The sequence below is a fragment of the Camelus bactrianus genome, chromosome 17 (assembly GCF_048773025.1).
Source record: "Camelus bactrianus isolate YW-2024 breed Bactrian camel chromosome 17, ASM4877302v1, whole genome shotgun sequence".
Classification (NCBI taxonomy): Eukaryota; Metazoa; Chordata; class Mammalia; order Artiodactyla; family Camelidae; genus Camelus; species Camelus bactrianus.
In genome coordinates, this window is record NC_133555.1 from 9,877,021 (window position 1) to 9,895,510 (window position 18,490).

The window sequence follows — 18,490 nt, forward strand, 5'->3', positions numbered from 1 at the left end:
AGCTCTTGCTGTATTCTCCACTAACTAGGATCTTCTTATGCTTAATATCCCACATGTGTCTCCCCCCCAATCCAATTTCTAGTTCTTCCATTGGGTCAAAATTTCAACATAGGCCCTATGAATCCAAATGCAGGAAAGATACTTTCAAATGTTATGAAGAAAGATGTGATTAAAATCAATCAGTGAACAGTCACCGAGTTCTAAAATCTTTCCGGGAGAAGGTGGCCAGGAGGAACCAGAACTTTAAGATCTCAAATCAGTAACGCTGTTTGTTACTTGTTCAATTCTCATTGTTCCTCAACCCTTGTGCCACTCAATATTAACAAGAAAATGAAATTTGGGGGTACAGTAGCAGATCTGGAGCTATTTCCCCATAGTATTTGCACCCAGGTGTCAACCTAAAAAACTGTCCATGGGAACTCATAATCAAGCACAGCTGTCTGCTGCCAGATACAACAAATGGGGGACACCTGTTCACCTAAGTCCTGTATCAGGAATGTGGCATCTTACCAGAGACCACGACAGCTTCTAAGTAGTGTCAAAAACAACAGAAAGCGTCTGGTTCTCGAGGGATATGTGGCCTAACTGAGCGACCCCTGGCATAAGAACATGACATAAGGCACATACTTGAATATAACATCGCCGTCTAGATAGCTTATTTTTTTTCGTTATGAAACGATACACGAGAAAGCTGCACAAGAATACCTGTAATTGGGTTACATTAATGGAAGAAGTCAAAGTGTCACGGGAGTTCTAAGGGTGCCCTGGACTAGCGTCTAGAGCAGGCCCCTGGCCGGGTGGACGCCCTGGGATGACACCATCTCTCTGCGCCCACGACTCCTACTGGAAGATGAAACCTCGCCCAGACTGCTCTAGAGACGATCATTACTGTAGCACGCGCCACTCTCAAGGAACTGCTGAGGTTCATGAGGGTGCAAGTGATTTGAATTAGACATAAAGTGGGAAAATCTGGAGCCATTCTTTCTGACCTCCCCCTGACAACACCAGAAGGGCAGCGTGTGCAGCCCGTGACACCCACTTCCTTCCTTTTCCGGGGAAACGCCCCTCCTCCATTCAGGCCTGCCCGACACCCCCGATACCCCTGCCATCCCCGCTTCCAGGAGAGCTGGCGGCCTCAGCGGCTCAACCGCGTTCGGACCCCGCCCAAACCCCTACCAGGCGCCCGCGCACCGCTCGCAGCACGCGGCTAAGCCGGGGCCGCCGGCAGAGCGGGAGGTGCAAGCGTGCGCTCCCGTGAGGGGGCGTGGCGAGCGCGAGGCCCCGCCTTGCCATTGGCGGCGGCCTTGGGCCAGGTGGAGCCCCACGGGCCCACGGCCGGGCCGGGGCGCGCAGGCGCACAGCGAGGCTGGCGCGAGGGCGGAGGTGGCAAAGGGGTGAAGGCGGGGGAGGGAGTGCCTGGCGCGAAGCCTCGCCGCTGGCGGCGGGTGGGGCCGCCGCTTTTCCCTGTCGACGGAGGCTGCTGACGGGAAAACGATCCCGGAGGGAAGCCCCGACCCAGGCCTTTTCCCCTGAAAGTCTGCAGGATCTTAGGGACCAGTAAGCCTGGTAGAAGCTCTGGGCAGTAGTACAAACGGACGTTGAGATTGGCAGAGGTCAGCCTTCGAGGCCCCCCTCTGCCCACTACCTGCTCTGTGACCTCTGGCAAGCCACTTAACCTGGCCTCAGTGTCCCCATTCTTCTGGAGGGCTTGCGGCTTGAGAGTGGCCACAAAGAAGAGTTCACGCCACATTCACTACCTGACTAGTGAGTATTTAGAGCACCCAAGTCACCCCCTTTTGCCCTCAGGGAGCCGGGTGCCTAGCGCGGGCACTGAGCAAGATGAAAGCTCCACGGTAGTTTAGTGCCAGGGCCCCCCCGGGGGGGGTCCCCCCGTGGCTGGGCCACACTGCCTGTGTGAGCTTGGGCCTCAGTTTGCTCGTCAGCGCACAGAACCTGCGTCAAAGGTAATGAGGAGAGCGTGTCGTATGGCTATGCATTGTCCCTCGCACATGGAGGGCTCAGAACACCAGTTCCAGGCTTCAGGCGGTGCGAAGGGCGTCTGTGTAGAGTTGTTCATTTCAGAGCAGCCAGGATGTCTGGGGGGAATGCAGACACAGATTATGCGCGCCGAGGGTGCTCCCCTGCAGAACAGAGGGCCGGCTCCACTCTGTTGGCTCGCCAGGGAGGAGGGATTCAGTTATTGATTTATTAGGCACACTCCCACTTATATCCTTGCCTTGGAAAAGGTTTCCGCAATCTGACTTTCCCCGTCTCTGTAGCTGGTAAGTGTTTTAGAAAGGCTAGAGGAAACTTTTCATTGATTTTTCTGAATTCAGTGGTAGATTGAGTCCTGTTCTGATGATGGAGGAAATGTGATGGATCTGCATTTGGGGCGATTATTAACGTGTACTGGAGTAATTTGGTTTAAAATTGTCAGCCCTTAACAGGAGAGCTGGCAAAAGTATTTTCAGGTGTTACTGTGGCTCCGTGTTGGAAGCTTGAAAGATACTCGTGTTCTGTGCTGTACCTTTTTGGTCTCAATAATGCCTTTGCCTCCGTTGTCTCCAGGATGGTCCTTAAAAGATAGTGTTTATTATTTCATTGCAGACGTGCATTTTGACCTTTGTCTCACCTTTTCCTACCAGTAACTACTTGAAAAATCCTGTTGCTGCAAGAGTTCAGGGAAAATCCATTTGTAATATTATTTAGAGAAGGATGACCACACCCTGACTTCTTCAGAGTGTTGAGTAAATCAAACTACTGTTCTTTCTGGGAAGAAAAAAAAAACCCACAGCTGAAACTGGGATTAGGGATAAAGAAACCCAGCTGGATTTTGCCCCTGAGTGCCAGTGATAGTTTCTGTTTATGGTCTGTTGATCAGACAACATGCTTTGTCAGAATGTAACTAGCTTTTTGTAAGCCTACCATGACTCCACACTGATTGGCGTATGGTGCCTTGCATCTAAAATATGTCCAAATAGCTGATAGATCCTGACCCCCTTAAGTGACTGAGGGGTGTTTGCAAAACTCATCGGTCTGCCCTTACATAGCTCCTTGTTGGAAAAAGTCGGCATTTGGTTGATGTTTTCCATTTATTTTCAACTTTTCATTTCAATATATTAAAAAGTTGTTGTGGAGTTTACTTGCCAGTCTTCCAGTTTCTTGAATTTGGCTTGAAAGAGCTAGGTGTCCTTGGTCTCACTACTTCAGTTCAACATACATTATGTAACACAGAGTGTGATCTGTTGAATAACCACAACAAGCATAATAAACATTCATTGAGAATGTACTATTTCTGTTTAATACTTATGTAAATCATTTGTCCCCATTTTTTCTCTTTACCATATTGGACACCGAAGAATAAGACAGTGTTTATTATATGTTCTTCCACCTCAGGAAACTTATGACTTTGTTTTCTCTGTTTTTTTTTTTTTTTAAGAGAGAAGAATCTTCCTGAAAAGTTATGCCTTATAATTGTGATGAAATCCTGAAGATTTATAATGTTTTATTGAGAAACAGTTTCCTTTAACATTTTTGTTGTGTTTTCTTTGTTTTGAATGAAATAATGAAATCTTACAATGTTAGTGTGGCCCTTAGTCCAAAGCAATAATTTCTTAATTTAATAAAGGAGTCAAGAATTTTAATGTAACACATAGCAACTACTTAAGAATCTGCTCATAAAATTGATATTGGATGGCTAGGATTTTAAAACGAGAGTTTTAGACTTCAGAAAAGGAAAGGTAAATTTGTGTTTATTGTGTACTTTATTAAAATAAAAATTAATTTGAAAATGTTAGAAAGTAGTAGTAGTAGAAAGCACTGATGGATAAAAATAAGCCATTAGATTTTGGGCAACATGAAATAGTTAATGATACATATATGTATATAATGATATACATGTATGTGTAGTATTGTTTGATTTATAAAATGCTTTCCCTCTGTTTCCTCTCATCGGTTCTCCTGTATCACTGTGATATAGGCATTTCTTACCCCATTTAAGAAATGAAGAAAACATTTCAGAAAAGGAAAAAAAATTCCAGAGAAAGTAAAAGGAAATTGCTCAAGGTCTTCTGAATCCAAGTCCTACAATGCTCACACAATACTAGAAGGATGTGGTGGGCACTGAATATTTTTGACTAAGCCCATGGTCAGTGCAGTCGGTATACCTAAATTGTGATTCAGCGTTGGCTCCTCTGTTCTGATTTGTATGTGTTTCTATTCATAAAATAAGGATTTCTGAATTTAACAACAGCAGGACTAGGGTGGCGAACAGGATGTAAATCAGCCCCAGCTCTCGTGGAAGTTACAATCTGGAGGGAAGTAACAGCAAAATAACTTCAATTTATTAAGTGCTGAAGGGATAAAGAACACATAGCCCCAGCTTAGGGTGTCACTGAAAGATTTCCAGGAAAAGGATACCTTAACTGACGTCTGAAAGTTAAGTAGAAGTCAAGTGAAGGCAGGAGGAGATGGGCGTTCTAAGCAAGGAACAGCGTGTGGAAAGACACGATGCAGAAGAGAGCATCCGTTGTTCCGGGACCTAGAAAGTCCGACGTTAATTATTATAGGTGTATGTGTGTATTCGGGGCGGTGGCTTTGGTAAAGGAGGAAGTTGTGAGAGATGAGGATAAATAAGGAAGAAGGAGTCAGAGTCTCTGAGTCTGTGAAAAAAGGTTTTGGAAAGTAGGGTAGGAGAATGCTGGGAGCTTCAAGGCTATGAGTAGAAGGAACAACCATTAAGTGACCATTGCTGAAGTCCAGGTAAAAAATGATGGCTGCCTGGAGAAGGGTAGTAGCATTGTAGGTAAAATGAAGAAGGAAAGGGAAGATATTTTAAAAATATATATGAGTAGAATTTTTTTCCTTAAAAAAATTGTTTATTGTCCTAGAACACAGTTGGTAAAAGCTCAGGTTGCATATTGCAGAACTTACATCTTTTTAAAAATTGAATTATAGTTGATTTATAATATTATATTAGTGTCAGGTGTATCACATAGTGATTCAGTATTTTTATAGATTATACATTTAAAATTATTGTAAAATATTGGTTGCTTTCCTGTGCTGCACAATGTGTCCTTGCAGCTAATGTATTTTATACACAGTAGTTTGTCCCTCTTAATCCCCTGCCCCTATCTTGCCCCTCCCTCCTTCTGTCTCCTCACTGGTAACTGCTAGTTTGTTCTCTGAGTCTGTTTCTGTTTTGTTATATTCATTCATTTATTTTATTTTTTAGACTCAATATATAAGTGATAACATACAGTACTTATCTTTCTCTGTTAGACTTACTTCGCTAAGTACCCCCAGGTCTATGTATGTTTTTATAGAAAGCAAAATTTCACTCTTTTTTATGGCTGAGTAATATTCTAGTGTGTGTGTGTGTGTGTATGTATGCCATATGTATCCAGTCATCTGTTGATGGACACTTAAGTTGCTTCCATATCTTGGCTGTTGTAGGTAATGCTGCTATGAACTTTGGGGTGCGTGTATCTTTTCAAATTGGTGTTTTCATTTTGGTATATTTCTGTGCTCTTAAATTTTTTGAGACTTGTTTTGTGGCCTAGTATGTGATCTTTCCCGGAGACCATTCCATGTATATTTGAAAAGAATGTGGATTCTGTTTTGGGATGGAATGTCCTGTAGATACCTATTATGTACAGTTGGCCTAATGTATCCTTGAAGACCACTGTTTCCTTATTGATTTTCTGTCTGGATGATCTGTCTGTTGATGTAAGTAGGGCATTAAAGTCCTCTACTGTTATGTATTATGGTCAGTTTCTTCCTTTGTGTCTGTTAATACTTGGTTTATATATTTAGGTGCTCCTGCATTAGGTGCATGCATTTTAATGTATGTTGTATCCTCTTCTAGTATTGATCCCTTTATCACTGTATAACTTATGCACTTTTTTGCCTTTTGTTATAGAGTTTGTTTTAAAGTTTACTTTGTCTGATGTGAGTATTGCTATCCCAGCTTTCTTATTGTTTCCACTAGCATGAAATATCTTTTTCTGTCCCTTCGCTTTTACTCTGTCTGTGTCTTTACCTCTGAAGTGACTCTTATAAGCAGCATATAGGTGGGTCTTGTTTCTTCATCCAATCAGCCAGCCTGTGTCTTTTGATTAGAGCATTTAGTCCATTGGCATTTAAAGTGGTCATTGACAGGTATGTGCTTATTGCCGTTTTGTTACTTGTTTTGTGATTATTTTTGCAGTTCTTCTTATTCTTTTCTTCTTTTAGTTTGTTCCCTTGTGGCTTGATGACTTTCTTCAGTGGTATGCTTATGTTCCTTTCTCTCTAGTTTTTGTTTATCTATTTAGGTTTTTGATTTGTGGTTACTATAGGATTCATATGTGTTGACCTATAACTATGTCTCCTTGTTTTACTTAAAATTTTTTAAATATATATTTTATTCAAGAATAGTTTACAATTTTGTGTCAACTTCTGATATACAGCATAATGCTTCAGTCATATGTGAACATACATATATTTGTTTTCATATTCTTTTTAACTGTAAGTTACTATAAGATATTGAACATAGTTCCCTGTGCTATACAGTATAAACTTGTTGTTCATTTATTTTATATAGATTAGTTAGTATCTTCAAATCTTGAACTCCCAATTTATCCCTTCCCACCCCTTTTCCCTCTGGTAGCCGTAAGTTAAGTTTATTTTCTGTGTCTGTTTCTGTTTTGTAAATAAGTTCATTTTTTTTTTAAGATTTCACATGTAACTGATATTGTATGGTATTTTTCTTTGTCTTTCTGGCTTACTTCATTTGGAATGATGATCTCCAAGTCCATCCATGTTGCTGCAAATGACATTATTTTATTCTTTTTTATGGGCTGAGTAGTGTTCCATTGTATAAATATACCACAGCTTCTTTATCCAGTCACCTGTTGATAGACATTTACGTTACTTCCCTGTCTTGGCTACTGTAAATAGTGCTGCTGTGAACATTGCAGTGCATGGATCTTTTTGAATTAAGATTCCCTCTGGATATATACCTAGGAGTGTGATTGCTAGATCATATGGTAAATCTATTTTTAGTATTTTAAGGAATCTCCATACTGTTTTCCATAATGGCTGCACCAAACTACATTCCCACCAGCAGTGTAGGAGAGTTCCCTTTTCTCCATAGCCTCTCCAGCATTTATCGTTTGTGGACTTTTGAATGGCGGCCATTCTGACTGGTGTGAGGTGATACCTCATTGAAGTTTTGATTTGCATTTCTCTGATCATTAGTGATATTGAGAATTTTTTCATGTGCCTGTTGGCCATTTGTATGTCTTCACTGGAGAATTGCTTGTTTAGGACTTCTCCCCATTTTTGGATTGAGTTGTTTATTTTTTGTTGTTGTTGTTATTAAGTTGTATGAGCTATTTATATATTCTGGAAATTAAGCCTATGTCAGTTGTATAATTTGCAAATATTTTCTCCCATTCTGTAGATTGTTGTTTTGTTTTGCTTATTGTTTGTTTTGCTGTGCAAAAGCTTGTAAGTTTAATTAGGTTCCATTTGTTTATTTTTGCTCTTATTTCTATTGCCTGGGTAGACTGCCCTAGGAGAATATTGCTGAGATTTATGTCAGAGAATGTTTTACTTATGTTTTCTTCTAAGGGGTTTATAGTGTCTTGTCTTCTGTTTAAGTCTTTGAGCCATTTTGAGTTTATTTTTATGTATGGTGTGAGGGAGTGTTCTAACTTTGTTGATTTACATGCAGCTGTCCAGTTTTCCCAACACCGTTTGCTGAAGAGACTGTCTTTACCCCTTTGTATATTCTTGCCTCCTTTGTCAAAGATTAATTGACTGTAGGTCTGTGGGTTTATTTCTGGGCTCTCTGTTCTGTTCCGTTGATCCATATGTCTGTTTTTGCACCAATACCATGACGTTTTGATGACTGTAGCTCTATAGTATTGTCTGAAGTCTGGGAGGGTTATTCCTCCAGCTTCATTCTTTTTCTTTGGTATTGCTTTGGCAATTCTGGGTCTTTTGTGATTCCATATAAATTTTAGAATTATTTGTTCTCTTTCTGTGAAAAATGTCCTGGGTAATTTGATAGGGATTGCGTTAAATCTGTAGGTTTCCTTGGACAATATGGCCATTTTAGTAATACTGATTCTTCCAATCCAAGAGCATGGGATATATTTCCATTTCTTTAAGTCATCTTTAATTTCCTTAATCAATGTTTTGTAGATCTCCGCATGTAAGTCTTTCACTTCTTTGGTCGGATTTATTCCTCAGTATTTTATTTTTTTTGTATGCAATATTAAAAGGATTGTTTCTTTACTTTCCTTTTCTGATCTTTCATTGTTAGTGTAAAGAAATGCCACTGATTTCTGTATGTTAATCTTGTATCCTGCTACTTTGCCAAGTTCTTTTTATCAGCTCTAGTAGTTTTTTGGGCGAGCTTTTAGGGTTTTCTATATATAGTATCATGTCATCCACATATGGTGACAGTTTTACCTCTTCTCTTCCAATTTGAATTCCTTTTATTTCTTTTTCTCCTGATTGCTGAGGCTAGGACTTCCAAAACTATGTTGAATAGAAGTGGTGAGAGTGGGCATCCTCGTCTTGTTTCAGATTTTAGCAGAAAGGCTTTCAGTTTTTCACTGTTGAGTATGATGCTGGCTGTGGGTTTGCCATAAATAGCTTTTATTGTGTTGGGATATGCTCCCTCTATACTCTCTTTGGTAAGAGTTACCTTAAATGGGTGTTGAATTTTATCAGATGCTTTTTCTACATCTATTGATATGATCATGTGATTTTTGTCCCTTTTCTGGTTGATGTGATGTATCACACTGAGTGATTTGCGTATGTTGAACCATCCTTGTGTTCCTAGCATGAATCCAATATGATCACAGTGTATGATCTTTTTAATGTGCTGTTGGATTCTGTTTGCTAATATTTTGTTGAGGATTTTTGCATCTATGTTCATCAGTGATACTGGCCTATAATTTTCTTTTTTGGTAGTGTCTGTCTGGTTTTGGTATCAGAGTGATGGTGGCTTCACAGAATGAGTTTAGGAGTATTCCCTCCTTTACAATCTTTTGGAAGAGTTTGAGAAGAATTGGTATGAGTTCTTCTTTGAATGTTTGGTAGAATTCCCCCACTGAAGCCATTTGGTCCTGAAATTTTGTTTGCAGGGATTTTTTTTAAAATTGCTGATTCTATTTAATTTCTAGTGATCAGACTGTGTAAGTGGTTTGTTTCTTCTTGATTCAGTCTTGGTGGACTGAATGTTTCCAGAAACTTGTCTGTTTCTTCTGGGTTGTCCAATTTGTTTCAAAATAGTTATTTATAGTAATCTCTTATGGTCTTTTATATTTCTGTGGTATTGGTTGTAATTCGTCCATTTTCATTTTTAATTTTGTTTATTTGTGTTCTCTTTCTTTCATTCTTGGTGAGCCTGGCCAGAGGTTTGTCAGTTTTGTTTACTCGTTCAAAAAAACAGCCCTAGGTTTGATTGATTTTTTTCTATTGTTTTTTAAAGCTCTTATTTATTTCCTCCCTGACCTTTATTATTTCCTTCCTTCTGCTGACTTTAGGTTTCTTTGTTCTTCTTTTTCTAATTCTTTTAGATGATAGTTACATTGTTTACTTGAGATTGTTCTTGTTTTTTGAGGAAGGTCTGTATCACTATGAACTTCCTTCATAGGATGGCTTTTTCTGCATCCCATGGATTTGTGTGGTTGTGTTTTCATTGTCATTTGTCTCAAGTTATTTTTTAATTTCTTCTTTGATTTCATCCTTGAGCCATTGGTTTTTTAATAGCATGTTGTTTAATCTTCATATTGTCATTTTTTCCTTCTTTGTTTTTCTGTGATTGATTTCTAGTTCCATGCCATTGTGGTCAGAGATGTTTGAAATAATTTCTATCCTCTTAAATTTGCTGAGGCTTCTTTTGTGTCCTAGCATATGATCTATCCTAGAGAATGTTCCTTGTGCACTTGTAAACAATGTATATTCTGTTTTTTGGGGGGATGTAACGTCCTAAAAATATCAACCAAGTCCAGCTGTTCTATTGTGTCATTTAGTATCTCTGTTGCTTTATTGATTTTCTGTCTGGAAGATCTGTTGAATGATGTTAAGGGGGTGTTAAAGTCTCTTACTGTGATTGTGTTCCAGTCAAGTTTCCCCTTATGTTTGTTAGTATTTGTTTTATGTATTTAGGTGCTCCTATATTGGGTGCATGTATGTTTACGAGTGTAATATTCTCATCTTGTGTTGCTCCTTTAATCATTATATAGTGTCCTTCTTTATCTTTCTTTATGGCCTTTGTTTTAAAGTCTATTTTGTCTGAAATCAGTATTGCTATTCCTGCTTTCTTGTCATTTCTATTTGCATGGAGTATCTTTTTCAGTACTCTCTCTTTCAATCTATGTGTGTTCTTCTCCCTAGAGTGGGTCTCTTGTATGCAGCATATTGTAGGTTCTTGTTTTATTATCCAGTCTGCCACTCTGTGTCTTTTGATTGGAGCATTTAGTCCATTGACATTTATGGTAATTATTGATAGATGTGTATTTATTGCCACTTTGAACTTAGTTTTCCAGTTGATTTGGTATTTCCTCTTTATTTCTTTTTCTTTTTGTGGTGTGATATCTTCTTTCATATTATCTTGGTTTCTTTTTGTTTTTTGTGACTCTATTGTATTCTTTGATTTGTGGTTACCCTGATTTTCAAGTATATTGACCCATTACTATATCTGTTTGCTATAAAGTCATATAAGCCCAAACACATCCTAAAATGAATGAAAAAAAGAAAAAAAGTCTTTATTTTCTTGCTCCCTCTCCCACCTTAAATGATTTTGATGTCCTGTTTTACATCTTCATGTTTATTCTATTGCAACTCATTGTAGTTATCTCATTTCCAATTAATGGTTCTCTCCTTTCTATAGTGTCCTTCTTTTCTATTTAGAGTAGACTTTTCCATATTTTTCTTAGGATAGGTTTAGTATTGCTGAATTCTTTTAGTTTTTCCTTGTCTGTGAAATTCTTTTTCTCTCCTTTTATTCTAAAGGATAGTCTTGCTGGATAGAGCATCCTAGGTTGCAGCTTTTTCTCATTCAGAACTTTGAATATATCTTGTCTCTCCCTTCTGGCCTGCAATGTTTGTGTTGAGAAATCAGCTGAAAGCCTTATGGAGGCTCCTTTGTAACTCTTTGTTTTTCTCTTTCTGCCTTTAGAATCACTTGCTTCTCTGTCTGTTGCTCTGATTGTGTGATTTCTCTTATCCTGTCTTCTAAGTCACTTACTCTTTCCTCTGTCTGGTCTGCTTTTGATTGCCTTCAGCTCAGCTCTTTTCTCAGCCATTGAGTTTTCTGTTTTTAATTGGCTCCTCTTTATAGTTTCTATTTCCTTTATAGTATTATACATGTTTATTCATAGTCTCTTAATTCCTTTATTATCTTTTTTTACAATTTTTTATTGAATTATAGTCATTTTACAATGTTCTGTCAAATTCCAGTGTAGAGCACAATTTTTCAGTTATACATAAACATATATATATTCATTGTCACATTTTTTTCTCTGTGCACTACCATAAGATCTTGTATATATTTCCCTGTGCTATACCATATAATCTGGTTTATCTATTCTACTACTATCTATTCTGTTTTGAAATCCCAGTCTGTCCCTTCCTGCCCCCTGCCCCCTTGGCAACCACAAGTTTGTATTTTATGTCTATGAGCCTGTTTCTATTTTGTGTTTTTGTTTTGTTTCTTTTTAGAGTTCACATATGAGCAATCTCATATGGTATTTTTCTTTCTCTTTCTGGCTTACTTCACTTAGAATGGCATTCTCCAGGAACATCAGTGTTGCTGCAAATGGTGTTATGTTGTCGGTTTTTATAGCTGAACAGTTTTCCGTTGTATAAATATACCACATCTTCTTTATCCAGTCATCTCTTGATGGACATTTAGGCTGTTTCCATGTCTTGGCTATTGTACATAGTGCTGCTATGAACATTGGGGTGCAGGTGTCATTTTGAAGTAGGGTTCCTTCTGGATATATGCCCAGGAGCGGGATTCCTGGGTCATATGGTAAGTCTATTCCTAGTCTTTTGAGGAATCTCCATACTGTTTTCCACAGTGGCTGCACCAAACTGCATTCCCACCAGCAGTGTAGGAGGGTTCCCCTTTCTCCACAGCCTCTCCAGCATTTGTCATTTGTGGACTTTTGAATGATGGCCATTCTGACTGGTGTGAGGTGATACCTCATTGAAGTTTTGATTTGCATTTCTCTGATAATTAGTGATATTGAGCATTTTTTCATGTGCCTGTTGAGCTTTTGTATTTCTTCCTTGGAGAATTGCTTGTTTAGGCCCTTTGCCCATTTTTGGATGGGGTTATTTTATTTCCTTTAGTGCTTTTATTACCCTCTTTTTGAAGTCATGATCTTCAAAAACTAGTAGATAGTAGACTATTGAGGTCTATTTCATTGATTGTTCTTTCAAGGGACTTTTCTTGTTCTTTTAATTGGGAGTAGTTCCTCTGCTTCTTCATTTTACTTCTATCTCTCTGATTTTTTGGATTTATAAGTATCAGTTATGTTCTGTGGTTTTGAAGGCTGTGTTTTTAGGTTTTATTTTTTTTTAAAGAGGATGTGTTCCTGTGCAGACAATTAAGACTTCCCAAATAACTTTATAAGGTAGCATTATACTTCACACCCATTGGGGTGGCTACTATCAAAAGACTCAGGAAATAATTAAGTTTTCGTGAGGATGTGGGGAAATTGGAGCCTTTGTGCCCTATTGATGGGAATGCAAAATGATACAGCTGCTATGGAAAATAGTATCGTGGTTCCTCAAAAAATTAAAAATAGAATTCCTGTGTGATCTAGCAATTCCACTTTTATATCACAGGAATGTAATACACAGTATAAGGAATGTAGTTAATAATGTAATTTTGTATGGTAACAGATGGTTACTAGACTTACTGTGGTGATCATTTCATAATGGGTTTGATTGTCAAGTCACTATGTGTACACCTGAAACTAACATAATATTGTACATCAACTATACCTCAATTTAAAAAGAAAAAGCAGGGGTTTGAAGAGATACTTGTACACCTGTATTCATAGCATTATTTATGATAGCTAAAAGATGAATGCACCCCAAGTGTCCATCAGCAGTTGAATGGATAAGCAAAATGTGGCATATGTATACAACAGAATAGTATTCATCTTTAAAAAGGAAGGGAATTCTGGTACATGCTATTTCATGGATAAAACTTATGCCAAGTGAAATAAGCTGGTCACAAAAAGACAAATACTGTCTGATTCCATTTAAATGAGGTACTTTGAGTAGTCAGAAATCATAGAGGCAGAAAGTAGAACGGTGATTTGCAGGGGCTGACGGGGAGGGACAGTGGGAGTTGTTATTTAACGGGTACAGGGTTTCAGTTTTCCAGGATGAAAAGAGCTATGGAGATGAATCGTGGTTATGGTTGTACATATTGTGAATATGTTTAATACCACTGAACTGTACAGTTAATGGTTAGGATGGTAAAGTTTGTTGGTTTTATCACAATAAGAAAGTTGAAAAGTATTCAGTATATAAAAAGAATAGAAAATACATCATGATCACATGGGGTTTATCCCAGGATGTGAGATTGGTTCACTATTTATAAATCAATCAATGCAATTTACTGTATCAACAGACTAAAAAAGATCATCTCAGTTGATATAGAAAAAGCATTGTATAAACATCTATTACTCATTCCTGATGAAAGTCTCAGAAAACTAGGAACAAAAGTGAACTTTCATCACCTGATAAAGGGCATGCATGAAAAACCTACAGCTAACATTATGCTTAATAGTGAAAGACTGAATGTTTTCCCTCTAAAATCAGAACGAAGCAAGGATGTTGGCTCTCACCACTCTTATTTATTATTTTCCTAGCTAGTGTAGTAAAGCAAGAAGAAGAAGTAGGCATACAGATTGGAAAGAAGAAATAAAAATGCCTTTGTTTGTAGATACCACTATTGTCTGTTAGAAATTTCCAAAGACGCTACAAAAATGCTACTGAATCTTGTAGTTTAGCAAGGTCACAAGTTACAAGGTCAGTATATGAAAATGAATTACACTTCTCTAACAGGAAACATTTTGAACTTGAAGACTTTTTAAAGTGTTATGTACAGTAGCATCCAAACTATTCAAATAGGGATAAATGTAACAAAATACGTACAAGATTTTTCTGCTAAAAACTACAAAATTGATGAGAGAAACCAAAGACCTAAATTAGGGGTGAGGTGGTGTGTGTTCCTAAGTTGGGAGACTCAATATTGTCAAAATGTAGTTTTTTTTTCCCCAAACTCATGTGTAGATTGTATGGAATTATAATCGCAGTCTCAGCCATCTTCTTTGTGGAAATTGATGGGCTATTTCTAAAATTTATATAGAGAAGTAAAGAACTTAAAGTAGCCAAAACAATTTTGAAAAAGAAAAAGACTGAGGATTCGTATTACCTGATTTCAAGGCTTAGTAGAAAGTTAAAGTAATTGGGACAGTGTGTGGTTTTTTTTAAAGCATGCTAAGATCATACACATAATGTGAGATCTGCCGTCTTAATAAGTAGGTGTACAGTACAGAATCGTAAACTGCCAGCGCGGTGCTGTAAAGCAGACCTCGAGAACTTTTTGATCTTGCATTACTAGAACCTTATAGCCATTAAATAGCAACTCCCCATTTCCCCTTTCCTTCAGCCTCTGGACACCACCAATCTACTTGTGTTCTGATGACTCTGACTACTTCAGATATCTCATGGGAGTGGAATCATGCAGTATTTGTCCTGACTGGCTTCTCTCACTTTGCATAATGTCCTCAAGTTTCATCCACGTTGTAGCGTACGAAAAGATCTCCTTTTATGGCTGAATAATAATACTGCACTATGTGTATACGCCACATTTTCTTTATCCATTCATCTCTTGACTTAATTATTTCAGGTGTTCAAACCCCTTGGCTATTGTGAACAAGGCTGCGGTGAACGTGAGAGCGCAGATATCTCTTTGAGATCCCAATTTCAGTTCTCTTGGGCCCGGCGGTGAGATTGCAGGGTCGTGTGGTAGTTCTGGTTTTAATTTTTGAGGAGCCTCTGTACTGTTCTCCGGAGTGGCTGCTGTCTTCCATTCCCACCAGCGGTGCCCAGGGGCTGCAGTTTCTCTGCATCCTCACCAACACTTGTCACTTTCTGTTGTCTTGATCATGGCTGTCCTGAGAGATGTGAGGTCATACCTCATTGTGGTTTTGATGCGTGTTTCCCTGATGACGAGCCTCTTTTCGTGTACCTGTTAGCCATTTGTGTATCTTCTTTGGAGAAATGTCTCCTCAGATCATTTGCCCATTTTTAATCAAGTTGTTTGGATTTTTTTTTTTTTTTTTTTTGCTCTTGAGTTGTAGGAGTTCCTTACATATCTTGGATATTAATCTCTTATCAGTTTGCAAATACTTTCTCCCTTTCCACAAGTTTCCTTTTCACTCTATTGTTTCCTTTGCTGTACAGAAGCTTTTTATTCTGATGTAGCCTCACTTGTCTATTTTTGCCTTTGTTTCCTGTCCTTTTGGTGTTCATATCACTTCTAGGACCAGTGTCATGAAGCTTTCCCCCTGTGTTTTCTTCTTGAAGTTTTTCCGTTTCAGTTCTTAAACAAACATCAATTCAAAATGTTTTAAAAATGTAAGCGTATGGTGTAAGATAAGGGTTTGGTTTCATTCTTTTCATCTGCATATCCATTTTCTCTAGCACCGTTTGTTGAAAAGACAACTCTTTCCCAGTTATGTGTTCTTGGTACCTTTGTGGAAGATTAGTTGACCATATACGAAGACATGTGATATTGGTGAAAGGAAAGACGCAGAGGTCAAAGGAATAGAGTGCAGAGAAACAGACCACACAAACACGGTCCATTGATTTTGGACAAAGGTGCCAAGGTAACTCATTGGAGTGAAGATAGTCTTTTCAAAAATGGTGCTGGATTAATTGACGTTCATATTTTAAAAAATGAACCTTGACCCATACCTTGTACATATACAAAAATTAACTCAAAATGTATCATAGGCCAAAATGTAAAATTTAAATTTAGCACCTCTAGAATATCCTGTCCCATATGCTGGCTACATGTGGCTACTTGAATTTAAATAATTAAAACTAAATACAGTGTAACAATTGAACTCCTTTGTTGTTCCAGCCACATGTCAAGTCCTTGGTAGCCGGGTGTGGCTAGCTAAAGCTGTTCTATTAATTAGCTCAGATTACAGTGCATTTCCATCATCACAGAAAGTTCTATTGTATGTAGCTGTCTTGGAAGAAAACGTAGGGCAAACATCTTTGGGATCTTATTTAGGCAAACATTTCTTAGGATACAAAAAACAACCATAAAAGAAAAAAAGTATAAATTGACTTTCATCAAAATTAAAAACTTTTGGTCTTTAAAAAGCTGTACTAGGAAAATGAAATGACAAAAATCACAGACACCAAGAAAAAATATTTTCAAAATATATATTTGATAAAAAATTGGAAACGTGAATATAAAAACCAAAACTTTCAAAATTCAATGATAACAAATAAAAAAGTAAGCAAAAACTTTGAATAAACACTTCACCAAAGAAGAAATATGAATGGTATATTATTTAAAATTTCTGGTCTCACACAGGCATGGTTTGGTGTTTGTTTAATCAGCAAGGGTTGTCTGGCTGGGAAGTTTATGGTCCACTTTTGTTTTCACTGTACCTCTCTGGATCTTAACTTATTCTTAAAGTGTTAATCCTCACAAGTAAAACCTGAGAGAAAAACCTCCAATAAGGTGTGTGTGTGTGTGCGCGTGCGTGCGCACAATCAAACACGTTTTAAAATAGCTGTTTCTAGTTCTCCGAGAGCATCAATAGTGAAAGTAAAAGGAAGCCACAGCCCGTCTGGGGCGATCCTGCGTGGCTTCAGCAGCCTCTCTGGTCCTGTTAGTGAGCAGACTTGCTCAGCCTGTTTGGACCATGAGAGCATGTGACCTTCCCAACTGTATGCAAATCAGCCAAGCCTGAAAACTTGACAGGTGGGTTGTTCTCCTTGTCTTACCCCGAAGCACCTGCCTGGTTTCTGCTTGGGCAAATGTGGAAGGCAGAGTACTGGCCCCCTGAGCGATGTCCATGTCCTAATGCCAGGACCCTGTGAACGTACTGTTACCTTACAGTGCAAAAGGGATTTTGCAGATGTGATTATGTTAGGGCTTTTGAGATGGGGAGATTTCCTGGGATTTTCCAAGTGGGATACTCACAAGGGCCCTAACAAGTGAAAGAGGAAGGCAGGGCATCGCAGTCAGCGTGATGCAGGGAGTGAAGGGACTCACCTGGCCGATTCTGGCTTTGCCGATGCGAGCAGGCAGCAGCCAGGGAGTGCAGGAGCCTCTAAAGCTGACAAAGGCAAGGAAATGGATTCTCCCCTAGGGCCTCCGGAAGGGATTCAACCCTGCCAACCCGTGTTAGACTTTGACAACAAGAAGTCTATGATGATACATTTTTGTGGTTCTAGGCCACTCAGTTTTTGGTAATTTGTTATGGCAACAATAGAAGCCTCATGCAGCATACCTTCAGGACCGTTCCATTTGTAAGTTCTAAAACACAGACACTTTTTTAAGCAGGAGCATACTTTGTCCTTTTTTTTTTTTTTTAAATTAAGTCTCACTGCCACGCTACCAGGTTCCCCAGTGGGCAGATTTCTTGACCTTACTGTCCCCCTCAACTCTGTGAAATGATGCTCAGTTCAGAAAGTACACACATTGCACGTTCTAAAAAGGACAGAGGTGTTAGAACACAACCCATGTGTTAGCAGTGCCCCTTAGCGCGTGGGCTGTGGACAGCCTGCCACGGAGTTACCTGGGGAGCAGGTTGAACATGCAGCTCCTGGGGCCTGGCCTTTTGCTGCTCCCAGTGGTGTTTTTTTCTTTTTTAAGTCAAGTTTACTGAGGTATAATTTCCATATGTAGTAAAATTGATCCTTTTTAGAATACAGTTCTGTGAGTTTTGAGATGCTTACATAGTCATTATCCACCATCACACTGAAGGTATTTGATCACCCCAAATATTTCGCTAGGATCCTTTTGTAATAAATCCACTTCTGATACCTCCTGTCTCCGGCAGCCACTGACCTGATTACTGTTCCTTTAGTCTTGCTTTTTCCAGAATGTCATAGCCAAGGAATGATACATTACATAGCCTTTTGATTCTGACTTCATGTACTTTACCTAATGCTTTTGGGATTTTGAGATTCACCCATGTTGTATATATGTGCATATATAGGTGACCCATAACTGTGTTGCCTCAAACAGCCATCATTTCTTTTTTTTTAATTGAAGTACAGTCAGTTACAATGTGTCAATTTCTTGTGCACAGCACAATGCCCCAGTCATGCATATACAGACATATATTAATTTTCATATTCTTTTTCATTAAAGGTTATTACAAGATATTGAACATAGTTCCCTGTGCCATACAGAAGACATTTTTTTAAAATA

General features: G+C 38.7%; 1 long non-coding RNA gene across 1 annotated transcript in view; it reads left to right on the forward strand.

Moving 5' to 3' along the window:
* Positions 1-1,394: 1,394 nt before the first annotated feature.
* LOC123618915 (uncharacterized) overlaps positions 1,395-18,490 on the forward strand; it is a 31,209-nt gene continuing 14,113 nt past the window's right edge. Inside the window, exon 1 of the long non-coding RNA XR_006727400.2 lies at positions 1,395-1,764. This is a non-coding gene — a long non-coding RNA (uncharacterized LOC123618915). The remainder of the gene's footprint in view (positions 1,765-18,490) is intronic.